The 22,835-nt window shown below is 37.2% G+C and overlaps 1 protein-coding gene across 2 annotated transcripts in view; it reads left to right on the forward strand.

The window, feature by feature from the left end:
- The first annotated feature begins 5,459 nt into the window (after positions 1–5,459).
- The window catches only part of LOC145684757 (uncharacterized), a 345,870-nt gene continuing 328,494 nt past the window's right edge, over positions 5,460–22,835 (forward strand). For both annotated transcript variants that reach the window (XM_081757128.1, XM_081757129.1), the window contains exon 1: positions 5,460–5,674. The gene's annotated coding sequence lies outside the window, so the exon portion shown is untranslated. The remainder of the gene's footprint in view (positions 5,675–22,835) is intronic.

Genomic DNA, 22,835 nt, shown 5'->3' on the forward strand with positions numbered 1-22,835 from the left:
ATTGTTAAAACATTCATGGAGTGCCAAAACAATTATTGCATGAGTGTTGTGGTTTGATGTCTCTCTCTCTCTCGTTCTATGAGTCTCGGTTGCTCGGTGGTAGAGCGTTCACCTCTGGTGTATGGGGGTCACAGGTTCAAAATCCTGTTCCCACCAAGTAAACTTTGTAGTGGACAAACACCTTGTACGTGGATTTTTTCTGGGTTCTCCCGTTTCCTCCCACTTTCCTCATTTCAACATTTCATTCATTTTTCATCACTGTCTCCACTAGCCTAGCCGGCATATCTGTGGGACGTAAAACTTAAATATTTCCCAGTAGCCTAATCGTCATAAGCGTGGGACGTAAAACTCAGATTTCATTTCATTGTTTCTCTCGTTCCACATTCTTTTATTCTATCATCATTCGCTTACGGGACACGGGGACTCAGTACCTTGGGTCCTTGATTCGAATCTTAGTTCGGGGGCCACGTTTTGACCATATTTTGATACCTTTTCATCAGGGGTGCCTCGGTGACTCAGTGGTACAGCGTTCACCTTTGGTGCATGGGTCCCTGGTTGAACCCTCCAAAACGCTTCGTCTTAGTCTAACACCATTTGACCTCTCTTTCGTTCCAAGGGGTCTTGGTGCTCATTGTTCGCGCCTTTAATGTTTGCTGGCCCCGAGCACATACTACAGACAGATAGACAGACAGGTAGACATGATATTATCAAACTTAAAACACATAATATACCTCTTTTTATAATATTCTTTTAATATTAGACTATAAGTGATACGACTTTACGTTCACTATCTGCTTTATACAAGCCTCCAGACATTTCTTACGTCAGCTGTAATCTACTTGCAATACGAGTCAGAAAACATTCAAGAATTTCATCTTATCATTTTCTCAGAGTTCAACGTACAACGAGCATAAGCATCATACAGTTAAGATTTGCTTATATGTATGTGTTTTTTAACGTTACAATTTTATCTCATTGTCAAATACGGAAACGCAAAGTAAATACACTGGCTGGAATGCATCTTATCTCGGGGGCCGCGTTTCTAACCACATTTTGATACTTTTTCATCAGGGGTCTCGGTGGCTCAGTGGTAGAGCGTTCACTTCTGGTACATGGGAGTCACAGGTTCAAAATCCTGTTCCCACCAAGTGAACTTTATGGTGGACAACACCTTGTACGTGGATTTCCTCTGGGTTCTCCCGGAGCGTTCACCTGTGATGCATGAGGCCCCATGTTCAAATTCTGCTCCTGACCAGTGAACTTTCTGGTGGACAAACACCGTATGAATGGATTTCCTTGGGAGTTCTCCCGTTTCCCCCACACTTTCTTCACTCCATCATTTCTCATCATCACTTTCTCTCCACTAGCCTAGTAGACATAACCATGGGACATAAAACCCATTTTGTTTGATAACTTTTCGGCTCCCTTCCTCCATTAACCTAGTAGACTTAACCGTGGGACGTAAAACCCATTTTGTTTGATAGCTTTGATAGCTTGATAGCTTGTTTGATAGCTTTCGTTTAAGAGGACTGTAGGTCAGTCTGTTGCCTACTTGCAATACGAATCATCAAAACATTTGGAAATGTTATCTTATCTGTTGCTCTTGAAACTAAACACTTTTAAGACGGAATTCAATGTGCTAACAAACAGAGAGAGAAAGAGGTACTAGCAAACACATTCACATATATGCATGTATGTGTCTGTGTTTTTTTAATGTTAGAAACTGGACTCATACGAACTGAGCTATGAATAAATACACTTTATATCTTGTTCTTTCAACTGTCTTTATAACTAAATGAAGTGAGAATATATATATATATATATATATATATATATATATATATATATATATAGATAGATAGATATGTTTACTTACCTATTTTAATAAGAACGGCCGGTATCACACTTTGTTCACAGCTCTCAAAATACGTCTCATGAAATACACTAAAGTTTTTAGTCGGAAAGGACGGTAATCACACTATCTTCACAGTAAGCTAAACACCAATGTTTTTACGCTGAAGAGGATGTAATCCACACACGTTTACTCTGTTAAATCTGAATCACAAATGTTCTCTGTATACACACACACACACACACACACACACACACACACACATATATATATATATATATATATATATATATATATATATACGTGTTTGCCTTCGAAAATCATGTCAGAACAAGTTCGATTATGCCTACCATAATCGAGGTCGCATACTAGTCATCGAAAACATATCTCATTACGATTTCACACGAAGATTTGAGAAAGCCGTGTTTCATTTTGTTCATACAGACATATCTATGGGAATATGACAGATTTTCATCCTACGTTGTGAAAACATTATCAAATTATATAGGAAGCTTCCGTTATTAGATTATGTTCAATCAGTGGAATCCAAACACGTTCTAAAACAATCATATTCATCTTAGCAACCCAGGGAACGTTCCCAGGGCTAAAATTTTTCCACATGGGTCCTATCACTTAGCAACACGAATTTAACACTTTTCATATGCAATACAAGTATACCCTGTCTAGTATGAGTATACAGATTTTCATCCTACGTTGTGTAAACATTATCAAATGATATGGGAGGCTTCCGTTATTAGATTATGTTCAATCAATGGAATCCAATACGTTTTAAAACAATCATATTATTCTTAGCAAACCCAGAAAACGTTCCCAGGGCTAACATTTTCCCACATGTGACCCTAACACTTAGCAACACGATTTTGTATGGGTATGTGTTTCGCTATGAGATTCATAAAGCATTTCTCATCCCACGTTAAAAAAATCATGAAATACAATATTTACCTTAGCAACTAAGACCAATTTCATACACTCTGCTGAGAAGCTTCGATTATTTGAATACCACGCCTTCAGTTTATAACCTTCAGGCATTTCGTAGGAATAGGACCAAGGGGCTAAATCGCTTATGCTTTTCGGCTTCCCAGGAGGAACGGGGCGGGGAAAGACGAAGACCAATCAATTGGGATGCTTTGATCACTGAATATCAAAAGATTGGGGTGAAGGTCTAAAATAGCTACCCAATGCTATGCAAAATAGCTGTTCAATACAAAACGAAAAGACTAAGACCAACCAGTTGGGAGCTTCGATCACTGAATATCAAAGGATTTGGGGTGGGGGTCTAAAATAGCTACCCAATCATATGCTATACTACAGGGGGCCCTAACGCCAATCAATATATATATATATATATATATATATATATATATATATATATATATATATAGCTATTCGCCCAAGAGTATGAGCATAGCAACAAGAGTATGACCCCACGACCAAACTTTTCCCATGTGCTCTTCACGGGAGGGGGCGGGGCTTAGGTTCAAATAACTAAACAATACACGACGAGAACACGAAAAAGGCATGTTTCATCTTGATTCTACAGCCGGTAGGCGTCCAAGAGTATACTTCCTTATTCTAGCATAGCAACATACTGATTTAGGCCGGTTTAGGGCCTCTGATAACGGTTTTAGGGCCAAAATTTTCCCACGGGGATGAAGTGTATTATTCACTACTAATAATACATTATATGTGTATTGGTGCATGGCCGAGATCATGAAAAATAACTAACTCTAAATTATTCTAAATAGGCTCTGGAAGGAAAGGCGAAACAACAGGATAATCTTGGATAACGACAGTCTTTTCAAGAATTACGAAAACTTCTATTTGGGAAAATTTGTGAACCACTTTTATTTTTTTTCTTGGCTTACTTAATTGTGTGTTCGATCTCCGCTATGGAAATTTAGCTACTGGATAAAGGTTATTGAACATTTGGAAATAACAGACAAACTATTAAATTAATACTTCTCGTCACCTGGGCTGGGTCAGGGTAAGTCCCTCTTGTGCAGTTACCTGGATCGAGGTCAGGGTAGTATGACGGAACATGTGTCTCTTCAGAATCAATTCAGAATCAATTCTTAAATAACAAAATTCGGGTATGAATCATCTTTTCAATAACTATTCAAGCTTCTTTACCACATTCCCATCATTATATAGTAATTGTTCATCTCTACTTCCTTCTTCGTTTCCTCTTTTCCTTCTTTCCTCCTACCTCCGTTATCTTCCTTCTCACTTTTCCTTTTCTTATTTCTAAGAAAACTGAAGAGGGGTCGTGACTGGGATTTGTCGCTATAGACACGGTCATTAAATTCTTTTGATGTTTTTCTTCGGAGGTCCGATATAAATTAACCAGTAACAAATCATATGTATAAAGCAACAGAATACTAAAATTCATTTATTTATTTAATTTTTTCCAAATTATCAAATTGAAGATCAAAGTTAGCGACTTCCCCTATTCCCCTATCACGACGACTGATATCAATTTCGAAGTATAGAATTAAAAAGTAACTTTCATTCTGTAAATCCAAAACTGTCACCTTTCAACATTTATCAACAATTAATATATTTTGTTCATCTGTTTAGATAATTTTATAGAGATGACAAGAACTGTGTCAGGGAAAATTTGAAATTTACTTGTAAGGAATTTTATGCATTTATTGAGAGTGGAAGTGGAGTAATTTCCTGTAGTTCAAGTATAAGTTTAAAGAGTAAATTTCATTTTGTAAACCCAAAATTGACACGTAAAGATTAATATACTTTGTTCATATGTTTCGATAATTTTAAAGAAGTAGTAGTTACTGGTAAATACAACAAAATGATCAATGCCGATTTCAGTTTCTCATTTATAATACAATGTATCTATTAAGCTTATTAGTGAAGGTATTAAGAATATGAAGAATACAGGTGCTAATTCACTTATAGTACATTTCCTTCCCATGGATGGGTCCGAACAGAGATACTTCACACTTAGACCTATATCATAGGGAATTTTGAGAGGGGAGGTGCGGTTTTTTTATTTTCCAGAGTTGACAACCCTATTATGCACCTGTAACGTGTCGTAGTAATTTCAGTGGTAAAGTATTATATCAATTTCTGTGGAGCGATCTGTACAATAGTTCTCAAATTAGTTAAACTTTGATGATAACACAGTCAGTGCTTTGAAACGTAAGTTGAAATAAAATAAGTAAAACACAGATGGAATACCAGAAATTGCTCTATTTTAATTAGATATATCTCTGTAAAAATTATGTGGAATATATAAACAGAATTATGTTAAAAATTTAAAATAAAATGACATATAAAAGTTCTCATACACTTGACGGGACAAAATATTCGAATATCAGGTTAGGTCGAACAAACTTCAACATATCGAATGCTCTCAGAGCATCCCTGGCAAGAGATGGATGATGTAAGACCGTGAGAGAACTTCTTCTCTCTTTCTTTTCTTTCCTTCCTTTTCTTTTAAAAAAGGTAGTACATTAATGTTTGTCATCTTGGCAATTTGCCTTTATTCAGTGTGCCAGGAATGTCTCAGTGACGTAGCGCACTTTTTGGCTATCTTTACGGACAGCAACGCACCTAACGAGTGCAGTATGTGTTTTATCTAGCATGTAGTGTATATAGTGACAAAAATGTTCATGTGTTAATCTATTGACGATCTTGTGTCTGTTGAATGTCTTAATATTAGTATGCGTATAACCATTTCATTCTTGAAAGATAAAATTACTAGGTTCTCGTATCACACTGTAAGGATTATTATTTTATGAAATGAAGTGACAGTCAGCAACAATAGTTGTGATTCCAAAGGTAAGTAATTGCATAAATATAAATGTTAACATTGTTAACGTAAGATCAAATTTGACCTATTTATGAAACGTCTACACAAAGACCCATAATTTTCGATTTCCTTCTTCACAAAGTTTTCTTTAATCATTCATGTTCTTTTCTAGTTTGTATTTTAAATAGCTCATTAATAGCTCACTGGTTTTAATAATTTTTAGTCATGCGTTCTTTCCCTTCTTCTCGTACTTGCCACAGATTCCTTCTCTCCAATCACTCTTATTTATCTCCATCCCATACATTTTATTTTACTCTCACATTTGTTAACATTACAAAATTTTTGTTATCCTTTGCACAAGTTCTATCATTCATTTATTCGCTACAACCTCACTGATGTCTAACAAGGAACGGACGTGAACGTGTCATTCGGACATCCGAATCAAATCTAGTCCATTCGATAAACATAACAAAAATATGTTCATGCAAAAACAAAAACAAACAAACAAACAAACAAACAAAAGTGCTTCATTTTATAGAGAATGTGGTACAATTCTTGATGTAATAAATAGTACTGCATTTATATTTTCTATATTATGTTCTCTTTATAGATCAAATCATAGGTTCGGATTTGTATCTACAGAGCGTATTGGTAAACAACCTTTCCCCTCATATCTATTCTCTTTCAAAACAAAACTTGGTACACTCATTTCTTATCCCTATAGTATTTTTCGAGATACATTTGGATTATGTGCTTTTACCTGGGGTCACTCCAGAGGGAACCAAAGTTGATGAAAGGGATTTTTGGAGGGAATTTTCCGAACATTCTCCCAATTTTCCCCATGGGGCCTAGTACATAACACCTCTGGAAAGCTTGTTTGATACTGAAGAGAATGAACTATAAAAAATGGCTTTTCAATGAAGAGTGTTGATGCAATAGCTATTTCACTGAGAGTCTACGATTTTCTTTATACTAACAGGGTTAATGGGCCCCAGGGACTTACTCCGTTGTCCATGACACGTAATTTTTTGTGCATGAATATATCTTTGTTATGTTTATCGAATGGACTAGGTTTGATTCGGATGTACGGCTGACACGTTCATTTCCGTTCCTTGTAGTCTAAGTAAAACGAACGCATTGCTGAGCAAAGGAGTTCTCTGCACCTAATACAATATATAATAACAATGGAACCAACACAAGGGATAGTTGACTAATTACAGTGAATGTGCTATGATGCAGTATTATGTGCTCTGAACCTTCCTGTCTGTTATATATATATATATTTTTTTTTTCGAGTGCGCCTAAAATAGTCGAAAGAAAGGTTGTTAATTCTAATGCGGAGACCGGTGTAACACCCTGCGCCACCGTGGTTTCAGTTCAACTGGAGTCAAACCTCGATCCTGCCAGAAACGCTACTGGATCCCTACTTACTTCATTTCAAGACCAATGGATTCCAATGGATTCCAGGGCTTTAAAGAGAAGAGAACCTTAAAAAGGATTTTTTTTTAAAAATGTTGCAAGTATAAAGTTTTGACCTAGTACTTTACTCACATACTGGATAGTGCGAAAATAATCATGGTAGCTGTAATTGAGTGAGTTTCTAAAGTGCCTTCTTTCCATGGGCGTAGAGCTAAACATTCTCCTTCGTCGATAAAGAGGATCGGTATGAAAGAAAAATAACGAAAATTGTAATAACCAAACTCTTAATTTACAAAGATCGCTGTGGTAACACATTTGCGATACAAAAGAAAGAAAAAAAAAAGATGAAAATGTACTTCTAGTTTCTTATGAAATGATTGGGTTAAGAAATGACATATATTCTATAAATAATTCAACATCCTTTCTTGTAAACAACAAAATTTTAATATGAACATTTACTTTCAAAAGAATATATAACGTAAATAAGATCAGTGGTAGAGCGTTCACCTCTAGTATGTGGAGTCCATGGTTTGATCCCAGCTCAATGGGCTTTCTGGTGAACAACCTGTGTGTGTATACATTTTCTCGGGACTCTTCCGTTTCCTCTCACTTTCTTCATTCCATTCTTTCATTTATTTCTTATCATCATCTCCTTCAGCCTACACAGCATATGTATGGGACGTAAAACTAACAAGGGACATAACCCAAGTGTCCCGCTCCGATTTCAATGATTTTTTTTTTTTTTTTTGATAGAGGGCATGTATGCAATGTTTGTGATGGCAGAAATTTTTGCCATGGTGCATGTTTTCTATTTTTTTATAATTAATAAGAGCTGTGATGTGGTTATTAGAGATTACTGCAGAAGTCCCTTACTACCCTTTGTAAACGGGGTGTTAATGAAAGAACAACCACGTATATACATATAAGGCCTAGGGGGGAAGTCGTATGGTATGTGTGACCTTGACAGCAGCCATTTTGAATTAAGGTCAAGTTTTTTTTAAATGGGAATAGGGTAATATGATACATATTTCGGGCTGACACTTAATCAGGAAAACAATGGTGCCGTTAGGTTTAAGATACGCACATTTGGGGAAAAGTTACAGGCATATTCATTGGATTCCATCCCATCTCGCCTAATCCCACCTCGCCTAATGATTTATCAGCCACTGATGTCTCCAAGATAAGAATGTAAGCCATTTTAGGCGAGATGGGAATTCCCATTTTTCCTAATCCCATCTCGCCTAAAATGGCAGCGCCTAAAATGGCGGTAAAGTGCAAGGAGGGATTTTTTCACTAAAGAGGGAATTTCACTACTAGCATTTTAACTAGATATTTCAATCAACGTTGGCAATCTCTGTCAACTACAATATAAATATATAATAAGTACTATACAACAAGAATGCATAAGGGGGGAAGGTTGATTTACTAAATTTAGTTCATTTTTGGTTTGTTTTGGGAATACTAGAAGATGATTGACAAACAGGAGCTAATCAGAAATAGGATAGAAATATGCAGGATGTTTCAAAACACTACCACAACGTTTGGGAGCTGATTCCTAACACCAAGGTAATACAAGAAATATAGACCAACCTGGATGCACAAATGCTTCTTTCCGACGCTATCACCAGCCGAAAATCTGTCGGAAAAATGCGAAAAAAAAAGCCATAACTCGAGAACAAAATGTCGGATGGAAGTCGGACGAAAGGGATTTTTTTTTTTTTTTAAGCTGTAGTTTCCATTAATGCACAATTCGATGTGGTGCTACAATTAAATGCGATATTTCAACTAACAAAAAGTCTTAGAACGTGGTCCAAGTTACAAGAATATTGTTAGAATTAGAAAAAGGAAAGATGCATATATTTGATCTTTTTTTGTTTCAGTACAGAATTGGTTATACGAGAACAACTGAAATTACATGAAGTTCATAACATTTAAGTGCTATGCCTTTTATAGGCTAATGAAAACAAGAGATACCACTCATGGCTATGTAGGCAGCGTACACGTCTTTGACATAGGAGAACCGGCGGGAAAACAAGCGGTTCGGATCTCACGTTAATCCGTAGTTGTATGTCTCACATAACTTTGCTACCCGAAAGGATGCTAAACTCAAACCCGATCCAATAATAGAGACAGAATAGATGAAAGCTAATTAATGGGAAATAATTCGTGGAATGAGAATGTAGCCGAGCCCACTACACCGGCTCCCGAGAAACTCGAGGAAACAGGTTAATCCAGAGAAAACTCACGGGTAAGATGATATCCACTACAAATTTTTATAGTCTGGGATCGAACAAGGTCCATCCCGCACCGGAAGTAAACGCTCTATCACTAAGCTTCCGTGCCCCTATTTTGGAGGAAGCACTATGATTCTGACAGATGTATCGGTCTAGTAAATATTGTGTGATAAACCAATATAGTACAAGAAGTACAAATGGTCAGAATGTGGGATTCGTTCGGAAACGGGAAGTACGACTTCCTAAGTCAGTTATTTTTAACTGGTTGCCCGTGTCTCTCAGGGATTGTGGGGTGGGGGAGAATTGTGACTCAGTGGTAAACAGCTTGATTCTGGTACGTGGAGTTCCTGGTTTTACCCCCAACCAAATAACTTTGTGGTGGACACCATCGCATCGTGCCTGTGGGTTTTCTCGGGATATTCCGATTTCCTTCCACATTTTCATTCCACTATATCTCCCATCATTCACTTCCCTTAATCATTGTCTCCCTTAGCCTAAAGAGTATAATCGTGGGCCGTTAAACTGAAATATTTCATTTCATTTTTCAGGTGTTGCTTACAGTTTGTCGATGGATCACCGTTCAGATAGTTTTTAATACATTGTATTATTGTTGCTATTATTTGTAAGAAGGAGTCAATGGGGCTCATAATTTTCGAAAGGCTCAGAACTACATTTGTAGGTTGATTGTAAGAAATGCTAAAGGTACGAACTAAATTCTATTTGTGAGTTTTTTTAGCATTATTTGTCGTATTATGGACAAGAAATAGTTCGGACAATTTTCTATTGGTGGAGGAATGGGAAAAATAATTCTACAATAACTGAGTACAGAGTCTCAAAGCCGGGTTAAAAAAAAAAAGAAAAAAACGTAGTTGCAGGATAGTATAGAATACTTCAATTCATATTTCATAAGACCTAAACGTTAATATGTGAGGATATGTATTGACTACCCTTCTTATTAGAATATTTCACATTACGATTAAATAGGCGTTTCAAGATCATTTCTACATTGTCATTGCTTCATCGAGTCAGTAACTATTTCTTAATCAATAAAATACAGTGAAAAGTATTTTAAATTCGGATGAAATTGATACAGGAACTCACTGAAAGATTCTTAACAGTGGCGACGCCAGTTTTAATTAATTGGGTGAAGTTAAGCGGAGGGTAGAAAAAAAATTGGGAGACAGCAAATTTTTGTATACGAAAAGGATATTTTTAAGTCTTCAAAATTCAGAAAGGTTGCTGGATGCTTATTCCAACACTATTCATGAACTGACAAATCGCAACTCTTAAAATTGTAATCAAATTTAGAAAACATGAGCCATGGCAACAATTGCACAGTGCCAGTTGGAATCTTAAAACATGCGGAGAAAATTAGGAGTGTTGCCAATTTGAAAGATCGAATAATGGACGTTTGGTGCACATTAGAAGCAGCCCTAAATTCATACTGGTTAACTATACAATAAAAATAGCATACCGTCGACTTTTTGGGAAAATCTACGATTAAAATGAGGTTTCACATGCTATGGTTTTCATTTTTTTAAACTTCAATTTAATTCAAAATGGCGGGTTTCAAGATGGCTACCGTCAAGGTTACCTTACCGTGCCACTTGCCTCTAGGCATAATATGTACTATCGAAGCTTTTATCCACTTATTATCATTAATACGCGAGTTAGAAGCGGAGTTAAAGGACTTGTGCACATAGTAAGTATACACAATTAATATGCCTGTAAGTTTTACCCAAATGTGCGTATCTTAAAACTAACTTCACCATTGTTTTCCTGATTAAGTTGTAGTGGGAGCCAATCCCAGGAATCTGGGTAACGGTGAGCACGGGCGGGAGGTGAGCTTGCCTTATAACGCTCGGGCGCCATGCCTGCAGAGCATGATAGGACTGGATCGCTATCAGTATGCCTCCACCAGTGGGTCAACTGGCAGGCACTCAGGATTCCGGTCTAGCCGCGTAGTAGGCGTATCCTACTCCCTCAGAGAATGGGGGTTACATCGCTTAGGCGAGTCAGAATTAAGGGACAAATTCTGGCGGTGCACATCGTGCACGTGGATATAATTCAGTATCGAGCAACTACGTGCGGGGTGCCTTGTTTGGCGGAACCTGTCCATCAAAGAGACCGAATGGTCGTGAGATGCTCTCCATGCATGCAACTAAGCGTGGCAGTAGTAGACCACTAGCAGCAACGTGTTCCAATAGCTTTGACCAACCCTGTATATAGATCGACATGTGTGTTCTGGCAACAGGATTAAATAGTTGTTCTCTACAGAATAGTTTTCATATAAGTCTCTTTATACTTTGATCCAGGGGTGGAAATGAAATTCCAGAACTAAGGGAGCAGTCGATAACATACAGTATATAGTCTAATCGGGCTATGTTACGAGAATATATAGTACGTTGGGTACATGGTTGGAAAAGCCAAAATGCTGCATTTTTTGATTGGAATATGCCACTTTCTGTCATCATAGTTCATGTCAAAATATAACATTTGAGCCAAAGATCCACTTCGAAATCCTTGTAGAACACGAAAATGGCCGGTCACGATATTGCCTTTCTTAAGTAGCTATTGCTTCAACACTATTCATCCGAATTTAATAATTAGTACCACATTCTCTTAACAATAAAAACAATATTCCAACTTCGTAATCGCGCATGTCCGTATGACCCGTGAAGAAAAGGGAAACTTGGGGGATATCGGGAAATTTCTCAGGAAAAATTACCTTTTTTGAAGTTGAAAGACCTCTAGAGCAACCCCAGATAAGAGTACGAAATCACACTGTACCCTAAAAAATACATTTATTTATTGATAATGTTTTTGCCAAATATGATTTACATATCCTAAATATAATGACGTGGGAAAAATATTTCCCAACCCTATTTGAAATTAGAAAATATATATCAATAGAGTACATTACAATCTTAAATTGTATGACTGAGTATAATTCATCCAAATTTTATGATGCAATGATGCAATCTTCCAAATACAATATTGTTTATGTCCCAATAAAGCATGTGAAAGGGGAAATTTTGGGAAAAGCGCGAAATTTCTCCGAAAAAATCCCTTTTTAGTCATTTGGATCCTCTTAGAGCGGCCCCAGGTAAAAGAAGTTTACTAAATTCTTTTGTATCTTATCTACTAACTGTCCGATTTAGATATTCTTAGATAGGCTCCAGGTGAATGTACGCAACCCTAACATATCACCAAAATACACTGGAGTATTGTTAATATTTCGTGCAAACACCATTCCGATATCTTATTGACACCGTGAAGAAAAACATCGAAATCTCTTGTTAAGAGAGAACATTTTTGTCCTTAAACATTCAACTGTATACCTTATGGGTTCTGCACATTTTTTAATATCATAATTTTTTCACTTTACTCACAAATTTCATTGATAAGTGACTTAATTTTTTCTTAATATTTCCTTTTTCCACGGGGTTCCGTAGCAGTGATTTTAATTGTTCTTAGAAGAAATACTGCATTAATGTGATAAATGTTAGAAACAATTAAAACATTAACTGCTTTTGTACAGCTCTCATGATTCTTGATTATCATTTTTCAACCTTTTATTGTATTTATTGTTGCATTGTCTACCACCAGTGAAGGAGTTTGCATGGAACTTTGGCTTTTGAACAAGAGCATTGTGCAACATATCCAGAGAAATCGCATTTTACGAATTCTCTGCAGGTTTCCCTAATAGGGGGATGAGAAGACCAGACCGGTGTTCGCACCTCATCAATAATGGTCCATCCCCATCCTTCTGTCTTTGAAATTGTCCTTCTGTAAGCATGCACATCCTCAAACTTCAACTGTCTGGTATGCTGAACGAAAGCAATATGTTTGTGGAAGACTTTGTAGACTGTGATTTTTTGAAGCAAAAAGAAACTTTGTAATGTGATTGACTGAAAAATCTTATTCATCTTTTTAGGATTATAAAGCCTTATAACTGTTAACAACTATGTGAAAACACGTTTTCAGTAACGAGGCAACACTGAGTGTATTTGATCCTCTAAAACAAAATCGTATTAAGATCTTTGGTTTACTAGAAAAAAGGTTTTCTCTTCCACAATTTCAGATTTGAGAAATGATGTAAAACTTTTCTCTAGATCTTTCATCGTAAGTCAAAACAGAAACTTGGATTTGGACTTCTTTTTTTTGAACTGAGAATACCTTCGCTTTCATCAAATGGTGATCTGCGATCATGTCAGAAATTTCAGCTACTTAAAATCTTGGAAGAAGCTGTTAATCCACACGATTCGGAGGATTTTACGGTACACTCATTTACGATGGTGCAGCACTAGTACATGCTTTTCCACCAAAAACATCACGAACGTTTGGAGAATATTGTGATATGGAATTCAAATGAGAGAATTTTAATGATTCTATGGAAACAGAATGCACATTTCGTGGGACAAGTACTCTAAAATTTGCTTGAAGAAACATGTGAGAGATAAGAGAGTCGTTGGTTTTCGTCACCAAGTAGCAGAAGGAAATATGCTACCAAAAAATTGGAATGATTTCTTCTGCTGTGATTAGTATAAGATAGAGCTCCTCAACTTATTTGGAAAACATGCAAACATGCATTTTTAAATTTTCATTTGGTTATATCAATAATGAGATTAATGGCATCATTTGTTCATCTTGGCCAGATGAAACTTCAATTGCTGGAGTAAAATGCAGGCAACAGAGGAAGCTGAGGGCAGGTTCTCCTCCACGCTAAAGATAGTGGTGAGCATTGAGACAAAAATTGATTTGCGCAGTAGATACCGATATATTTGTTTTGGCGATATCTCTTTTTCACATTTTTAAAACTGCTGGACTTCAGGACATGTGGATTCTTTTTGGCTTTGGCAAATGTCACAGATTCGTGAACATTAATTATATGTTTGAAAGTATGGGCGAACATAAAGGTCTTGCATTGAGGGGCTTTCATGCATTTACTGGAAGAGATGTAATGTCCTCGTTTGTAATGAGAGAGAAACCAACTGCCTGGAAAGCGTGGTAATCATTTCCTGAAGCTACTGAAGCCTTCCAAGGAATCTCTACCACAGCAGTCTATTTCTGACGAGACATTTTAAGTGCTGGAGAAGTTCACACTGTTTTACTCTACTGCAAAGAGGCATATTTTTTTTTTAGTCAATCACCTTAGAAATTTTCCTTTTACTTCAAAAAGTCGAATTCTACAAAGCCTTCCCCCCAACAAAAGAGGCACTAAGGCAATAATATTGCCTTCGTTTAACATACCAGGTAGGTGAAGTTTGAGGATGTGCATGCTTAGAGAAGGACAATATTTCAAAGCCAGAAGGATGGGGATGGACCATTATTGATGGAGTGTGGACACCGGTCTGGTCTTCTCATTCCCCTATTAGGGAAACCTGCAGAGAATTCATGAAATGCGGTTTCTCTGGATGTGTTGCGCGATACTCTTGTTCAAAAGCCAAAGTTCCGTGCACACTACTTTCACTAGTGGTAGACAATGCTACGATAAATACAATAAAAGGTTGAAAGAAGATGATCAAGAATTATGAGAAGTGTACAGGAGTAGTTAATGCTTTAGTTGTTTGTAAGCATTTATCACATTAACGTATTATTTCTTCTAAAAATAATTAAAATCACTTCTGTTTATAAAAACGAGCCTTTCTTTACAGATACGGAACCAAAAGGGAAAAAAGAGATTTTAAGATTTTTTAAAATAAAAGTCAGTTATCAATGAAATTTGTGAGTAAAGTAAAACAAAATATATGGTTTTGAAAAATGTGCAGAACCCATAAGGTATAGGGCTGATTGTTAAAGGACAAAAAGAGATTTCGATGTCTTTTTTTTTTTTTTTTTTTTTCACGATGTCAATAAGACATTAACAATACTCTTGTAAGAAGCATTAACAATACTCCGGCGTACTTTTGTGGTATGTTAGGTTTGCGTACTTTCACCTGGAGCCAAGGGCGCCGATTTCTCTGTAATTTTTTTTTTGGGGGGGACATTCAGCTGAAGAAAGTATATATATAATATACAACATTTTCACCTATTCATCTACTGTAATATGAGTCTCATCTCTTCCCTTCCCAGAGTAAGCCCCTGTCAGCTCCCGTCCCGTAAGTCCGTTTACATAGACCATTTCGGTAACTATTGAAGATTAAAAAAAAAAAAAAAAAGATAAGAGAGCAATGTTGTTGGAAAGTATGTGTTTTCAATCTAAAATGTTGGAATTTTCGGAATTGGACCAACCGTTTGGGCTCTACACTGGTAAAGGGTCTAATGGTAAAGAGAGATGCAATGTTGCCACGTCTTTGTTGGACAACAATGAAGATAAGTGTATGTGGTTTGAAGTATTTTGGGCCAAGGAGAATAGAAGGAACGGCCACAATGAAGGATATAAAGAAGGATTACACACAACGTCAATCCAATTCAGTGGCGTCACCATGAGAAGGGGAGGGGACAGGTACGAAAAACAAAATGAATTGAATGTATTCACGGGAAACTGGAATTACTTGCTTAGTGATGTCAACGAGATGAGACAAGAGGGCAATTGAATAAAATTAGAAAAGGCCTAAGTGCCAAAACTCAAAAACCAGAGAAAAGGCTATAAACATGAGTTATCGCAATACAAGTTAAACGGGTACTGCGACCATGCGAGTGCTTTAAAGCAGAAGCAACAACTTTTAAGCTATAAATTCCTTACAAACGTATTCTGCTCGGTACTAAGACAACTTTGAACGATACAATTCAATTCTACTTATTCCGTCACTTAGATCCTTTCTCATTATTCAAACGTTGTCTCGTCTAGAAACAAAAGCGCCAGTTTCCAGACGAGTTTAAACGAGACAGGTTAATCATTTCATATTCAGTAGCAGTAGCTAGGGTAGAAATGACTGCGATACTTAAACAAGGGATACTACACCTCACCTAACCTATTCACTTCAAGTCATCTACCTATTGGAAGATCCTGAAACAGGTAAAATAATGCTTCAACTGTGCTCAGTTTAGAAGATGTTTGAAGTTATGTGCACCTTGTTGTGCACAAATTGCTATACAATGTCGCAAACTGGCCCTAATCGTTGCAGAATCTCAGTGATAATAGCAGCACAGGCCTCGCGAACATTGTGTTGTAGAGCAGCAATTATACGCGGGCGATACCTGTAAACAACGGATTTTAAGTGGTCCCATAGAAAAAAGTCAAGCAGTGTTAAATCAGGCGATTTCGGTGCCTATTCCACCACATCTTGATGCCCGATCCGATGTTCACGAACTTCTGTATCCAACTGTGGTCGGCATTGTCACTGAAGTGCGGTGGCGCACCATCATGTTGGCAGTAAAGATGTTGGCGGTTTGAAAGATGCAAGTTGTACAAATAAGGTTCCAGTATTGCTTGTAGAAGATTTTGATAGATTTCACCTATGTATCTCCTCTCTAGAAACACAGAACCCACCAGAACATTACAATGAATTGCACACCATACATTTATACGAGAGGGATATAACTTGATTATCCCTTTCAGACCCTGGTCATTTTTGGCGTTTTCCTACCTTTTCAGCTAGTGACTTATTGCTCAAAAAGTATTTAACCCGATTGATATGGTTAAGGTCTTGGTTTTTAGAAGGTGGATATGGCTATATATTAGTGTGTTACATTGCAGTGTTGCCAACGGAAGGAAATTTTTTGAAGGAAATGTAGATGTGAAAATTTACAAAAAATCCCTAACCGAATATTAAGATTTTTTGTAGCTGACACCACTGTTGCCACGTGTGTCCAAATTACTTAAAAATTTTTGGTGTGTTGACAAGGTACAGTGAAAACCTGAAGTCGCTGGCTGCCGTAGAAAGAGAGAAAGAAAAAAATCTCTGTCATCATACACATGAAACTGGAAGTTTTTACGCTTCAGAAGCAAAAATCAAGAGATATGCCGGGGCTACAGTTTCCCTAATCATCCTATTGAAACTTTTTATAGTGCGTTCTGTAGGCCAAACAAGAGGCTTTCATATAGTGGTACGTTTGTTTCAATCTAACCCGAAAGAGGGAAATAATAGAGGAGAAAAAGGGAAATTTTCCGAATTTTTCTCCTAAATTCGGGAATTATTTTTTGGTTGAAAACACTGCCACCAGACAGACTCAAACTACCTGAAACTAAACCTTCGTACTCCACTAATATATCGTACAAGTATCATGGTGATGCCTAACAAAGTAAGCATGAAATTAAAAAAAAAAAAATCTCATTCTACCTGAGAAATTCACCTTTTTCTTACCATTTGCAGAACTTGGTTTATTATAAACCTCAACTGTACTTCCCCTAATTATCCTAATGAAATTTTTTATTGTGCGTTATGTAGGCTAAGGACGAGGCTTTCGGGCAGTGGTACGTTTGTTCGAATATAACCAACAAAAGGAAAATAATAGATACTGAAAGGGAATTTTTCCAAAATTTTCCACTAAAATCGGGAATTTTTTGTAGCTGGCAACACTGCTACCTGAAAGACGAAAACTATCTTAAAATAAACACTGGAACACCGCTAATGTACGCTACATGTGTAATATCGATATGTAAGGAACAAAGCTACTAATTATTTAAATACAAAAAAAAAATATTACGGTAAACAGAATATTAGGGAAAAACTAGAAAACTTAAGGGGTAAAACCTAAATACGAATTTTTCGTGCGCCCCCTAATTATCCCATTGTAACGATCTATACTCGCTTCTGTTCACAAATGTCCAATGTTCAACTGGCGTAAGCTGACGTGCGGTCGCGTATATAGGTACGTAATTATAAACAAAAATTTCGAAAATTCAGATTTTTCCCCAAATTTAGGGAAATTTTAATTTTCCTACTTGGCAACGCTGCGCGTGGGCCGATCAATTGATGTGAACAATTAGGTATCCATCAGAGCTATATACCTGACAAGTCTTAAGGAGATCTCTCTACAATGAAGGAAGCTATATGGGGAAAAAAGAAAATTCGAAATTCGAAAATTCTCGAATTTTTTGTTTTGGGCTGAAATTTGAGAAGGAAATTCGACACCCAGAAGAAAAAGAAACTAATATGATGAACTATGGTCCAACTATATTTGTCCAAAAATATCCCGGTATCTTAGTTAGTCTCCACACAGGAGCGGATTAAAGAAATGACACAACCGTGTGTGTCACTTTGGCCACCTGGGTCCTACAGGGTTACGGGAAACTCCGGCAACTGAGGGTTGCTGTCTGCCCAGTACACGTAGTTATGTCTGTTAACAGTTTCATTAAGATAAAATATGTCCTCATCGGACCGCATGATGTTAGGCACAAAGTTGAGTTGTTTACAATGTTGTATGCGTATAAAACTTTCGCAGAATTCACGTCCTCCGTCGGCATCATCACCATGCAACTCCTGCACGAAATGTACCTTGAAGGGATGAAAATTATGCTTGCGCAGTATTATTTGGACAGACATTCGGCTAGTATTTCTCTTTTGGGCCACTTTTCATATGGATCGCGTTGGACTGCACGTAACTTTAACCAGAACGTCAACGTGTGTGCCATCGTCGGTTACGGGTTGCGATTTGCCAGAGCGAGGTCGGTTCCATGGTGTAGTCTTTCCACCATGGTCGGTCCAAGACACTGCCAGTATCCTTGAAGCATGTCAATAACTTGAAAATCATTGTAATTGATGACAATGCGAGCCGTGGATGGCGGTGATGAAACTGTTCCGCAGCCGCACGTATACTTAAACCGGATGTATGAAGGACCATTTCCGCTTTGTTTCCAGGCTAATACATAGTCACTTTTCTTGATACACACGGAGATGTCGGACGCTAAATTCAACACACCACTTGAATGCAAAACACAATTCAACACCAATTCAACACACAGAGGTACAAACAAGGACTAAAGGACTAAACGGGAAGAGAAAGATGAGTGGAGTGTTGCTCGTGCTTAATTGCGTAAGACACTGCCATTCGGACAAAATAGACGTATCATGCCACTATGCTCATTTAAGAAAATCGTTCAGCGGTGCTTTCTGCAATATTTGACGGTTTCCTTCCCTCCTGCTTCTGTCTACCTTCAACAGAATTTCCCATCAAATAACGCACATTCGAACAGTTACTGTGTCCCAATTCACTTATTTTCTTTTCCTTTCTACATTTATTTCATTTCGACTATTTCTCACTTCCTATACAGTTCGCTATAGCTCAGTCGGTAAAGGCCATTTGTGCGGTTATGGTTCAAACCTCGGTCAGGAAATCGGTTCATTTTCAAGCGCTCTCATGTCTGGAGACACAGATGAATTCAGCCTCCTATTACATTGCGTAACAGAGTTTTTGAACCAGTATACTTTTTATATTCTTTAATTTATTTAACAAGTACATGAGGAGCATTAGTACCCCCTTGCAGGACTTGCGTTCTCTTGATGTCATTCGTTTGTCAAAGGAAGAAGAGTGGTATGCCACTGTCGAACATAAGACGAATACTGGGGTTGTACATTTCAAATAGCTAGCTTCTACATTTTTTAATCCTTCCAATGACATAAGTACAAATGTTCACGAGACAATAACAGTTTCGTGCCTCGTCTCGTTTCGAAAACTCATACACGACACTAGACAATCATTCAACGAAATGAGATGAGTCAACAAGTTTACCAGCCGAGACGAGACCTGCAATGATACTCACCAGCCGAGAAACTTTATTTATTTGTTCAAGGAAATGACAAGGAGAGATTAAACCTCTACTCCGAGGTCACATCGGCCTTTTAAGTGAGTCTAGGACTGGAAAAGGAAGCGGCCCTTCCTGGAAGAAGGGACAACCCGGCATGCACACGGGGGAACTGAGGAAAACCAGAAAAAACCTTCGTCAGGATATCCCGTCGAAAAGAGTTCATGCCAGGTTTGGCACACTAAAATGCCATGTGAAAGGCAGGCACACTACCCTTACACTAGCTACTGGGTACGAGATAATTAACCTGTCTCGTTTAAACTAGGGTGACCAGATTCTGATAAACGAAAAGTAGGACAGAAATATACTATATGATAGTTTACTGCGTCAGCAATACGCATGCCCTTTTTTTCATTTAGCGTTAACCTTAAGTTAATCATTCATTTATGTTAAAAACTGAACTTAAGTATTGAAGGAAATCAACACAACTCCGAATGCTTTGATTAATGACAAAGTGGTTTATTTTTATGAACGTACAGTGGGCCGCGTGTAAGGCTAAATACTTTTTTAAAATAGATTTTCGAAACGTCGGCTTATTTTGAGGAATGACGGAAAATTTAGACCTGCACAAGGGAACTTCTACTTAACTTGGTTAGCATCGCTGTCGTTAAGTTGAAAAAGAAACCTTTCCTACTTTACCCATATCTCAACAAGCCCTTCTCATTAAAAACAACGTATTGTAAAGAAAGGTTTGTTAATTGTTCTCCTTCCCTAAACTTTTGAGGACTGTTAAAGAACACAGCGGTTCATCATTCAGGAAAAGAGTGCCTGTGATTCAAAATATGAATAATAAAGAATGAAACTTTAAAATGTTGCAAATAATTTCTCAGAACATTTCGCAGGACATTTTAAAAAAGAAGGACATTTCTCGATTTTCTAGGTGTCTTCGCAACACGAAGGACAGCTCTTTGAAAAACAGTACTGTACTGCAAAAATCAGTACGTCTGGTCACCCTAGTTTAAACTCGTCTGGAAACTGGCGCTTTTGTTTCTAGACGAGACAACAATTGAGTAATGAGAAAGGATCTAAGTGCCGGAATAAGTAGAATTGAATTGTATCGTTCAAAGTTGTCTTAGTACCGAGCAGAATACGTTCGTAAGGAATTTATAGCTTAAAAGTTGTTGCTTCTGCTTTAAAGCACTCCCATGGTCGCAATACCCGTTTAACTTGTGTTGCGATAGCTCATGTTTATCGACTTTTCTCTAGTTTTTGAGTTTTGGTACTTAGGCCCTTTCTAATTTTATTCAATTGTCCTCTTGTCTGATCTCGTTGACATCACTAAGCAAGTAATTCCAGTTTCCCGTGAATACATTCAATTCATTTTGTTTTTTCGTAACTGCGCACTCCCCTTCTCATGGTGACGCCACTGAATTGGATTGACGTTGCGTGTAATCCTTCTTTACATCCTTCATTGTGGCCGTCCCTTCTATTCTCCTTGGCCCAAAATACTTCAAAGCACACACACTTAACTTCATTGTAGTCTAGGGATGCGCACGAGTCGGGGCATGTCTCGAATCTCGACTCGACTCGACTCTAATTCGAGTCGAGATTCGAGTCGAGACACACTTTGTAGAATTCGAGACGAGTCGAGACAAACGTATTTGTCGACTCGAATTTTTGAGTCGAGACACGAGTCGAGTAGAGACAGCTCGTAAAAATCTCGACTCGACTCGAATGTCTCGAAGATCTTTCTATAATTTTTACTATTATTTTGAAGAAAGTACTCACTCAGAAATACTCGGCACGAGAATTTCGGAAACTGCAGGACTTGTCAAGTGTTCGAGGAGTGCTGTGGTGAGTGTCTTCAACAAGTGACGAAACCAAGGGGAAAGGACGTCTAAACGTCAAGGGGTTGGGCGCCCCCACCTTATTACATATGTCGGACGTCGTAGGCTGGACAGACCCATAAAACAGAACCGGCAGCGAAATGCGTCGGAACTAACATCAGTGTTTAATGCGGACAAGTACAAGTGTGTCTGAACTAGTGTAAAATTTCCGGAAATTTTGAACCTATTGGTAAAAAAAAATTTTTTCGATTTCTTTCCGGAAAAATTGGAAACATTGAAAACAATAAAAAATATTTATATTAGCTTAATTTTACTAGTAATGATATCCTTTTTTTTTTCAAACGCGTGAAAATATAAGTTCAAAAATTTCAATATTGCAAATATTAAAGAATAGCACTCGAAAATAAAATTATTCCAATTATTATCTGTATTAACCCTATATTGCGCAATTTATTAATTGTTTCGAGAAAAAAATATTTAGATGTTTTTTCTTACTGCATTCGCGTATCTAAACCGAACTAATAATAAATTTTGACTTTCACATTTACCATATGACGTCAGGAGAATTGTGTATTTGAATTAACATTGCGCAATTATGAACCTTATTTGTTTAATTTTTCATTGGTATCCAATACAGAATTTTTTTAGACGTTACAGACTTTCTTTACACATAGTATTGCACAGATTTTCATAACATGCTTTAGTAAACAATATGTATTCTAAGGTATGCTGAAACATAATATGTTTAATCTGAAATTACTAACATATCTTTCACGGATCACACCTATTACGTATAGAATGACAGTAAACAATTTTTCTTTGAAGTGAAACACAATGCCGTAAGACATGTTATTAGCAACTTGGCGAATTCCATAGGACGAACTCCAATACAATCTTGTCTTTGGTATGCGAAAATGGACATGAACATTACGGTTCCTAAATATTTCTAATTCTAACTTAGTAAGTTCCAAAGGTTTATTGGGGTCATTCTGGTTAGAATATAAAATGCTTTCACGAACGATTAAATCCAGAATATCAGCACTAAAAACATTTGGAAATA

The sequence above is a fragment of the Thermobia domestica genome, chromosome 5 (genome assembly GCF_964235325.1).
Source record: "Thermobia domestica chromosome 5, izTheDome1.hap1.1, whole genome shotgun sequence".
NCBI classification, from domain to species: domain Eukaryota; kingdom Metazoa; phylum Arthropoda; class Insecta; order Zygentoma; family Lepismatidae; genus Thermobia; species Thermobia domestica.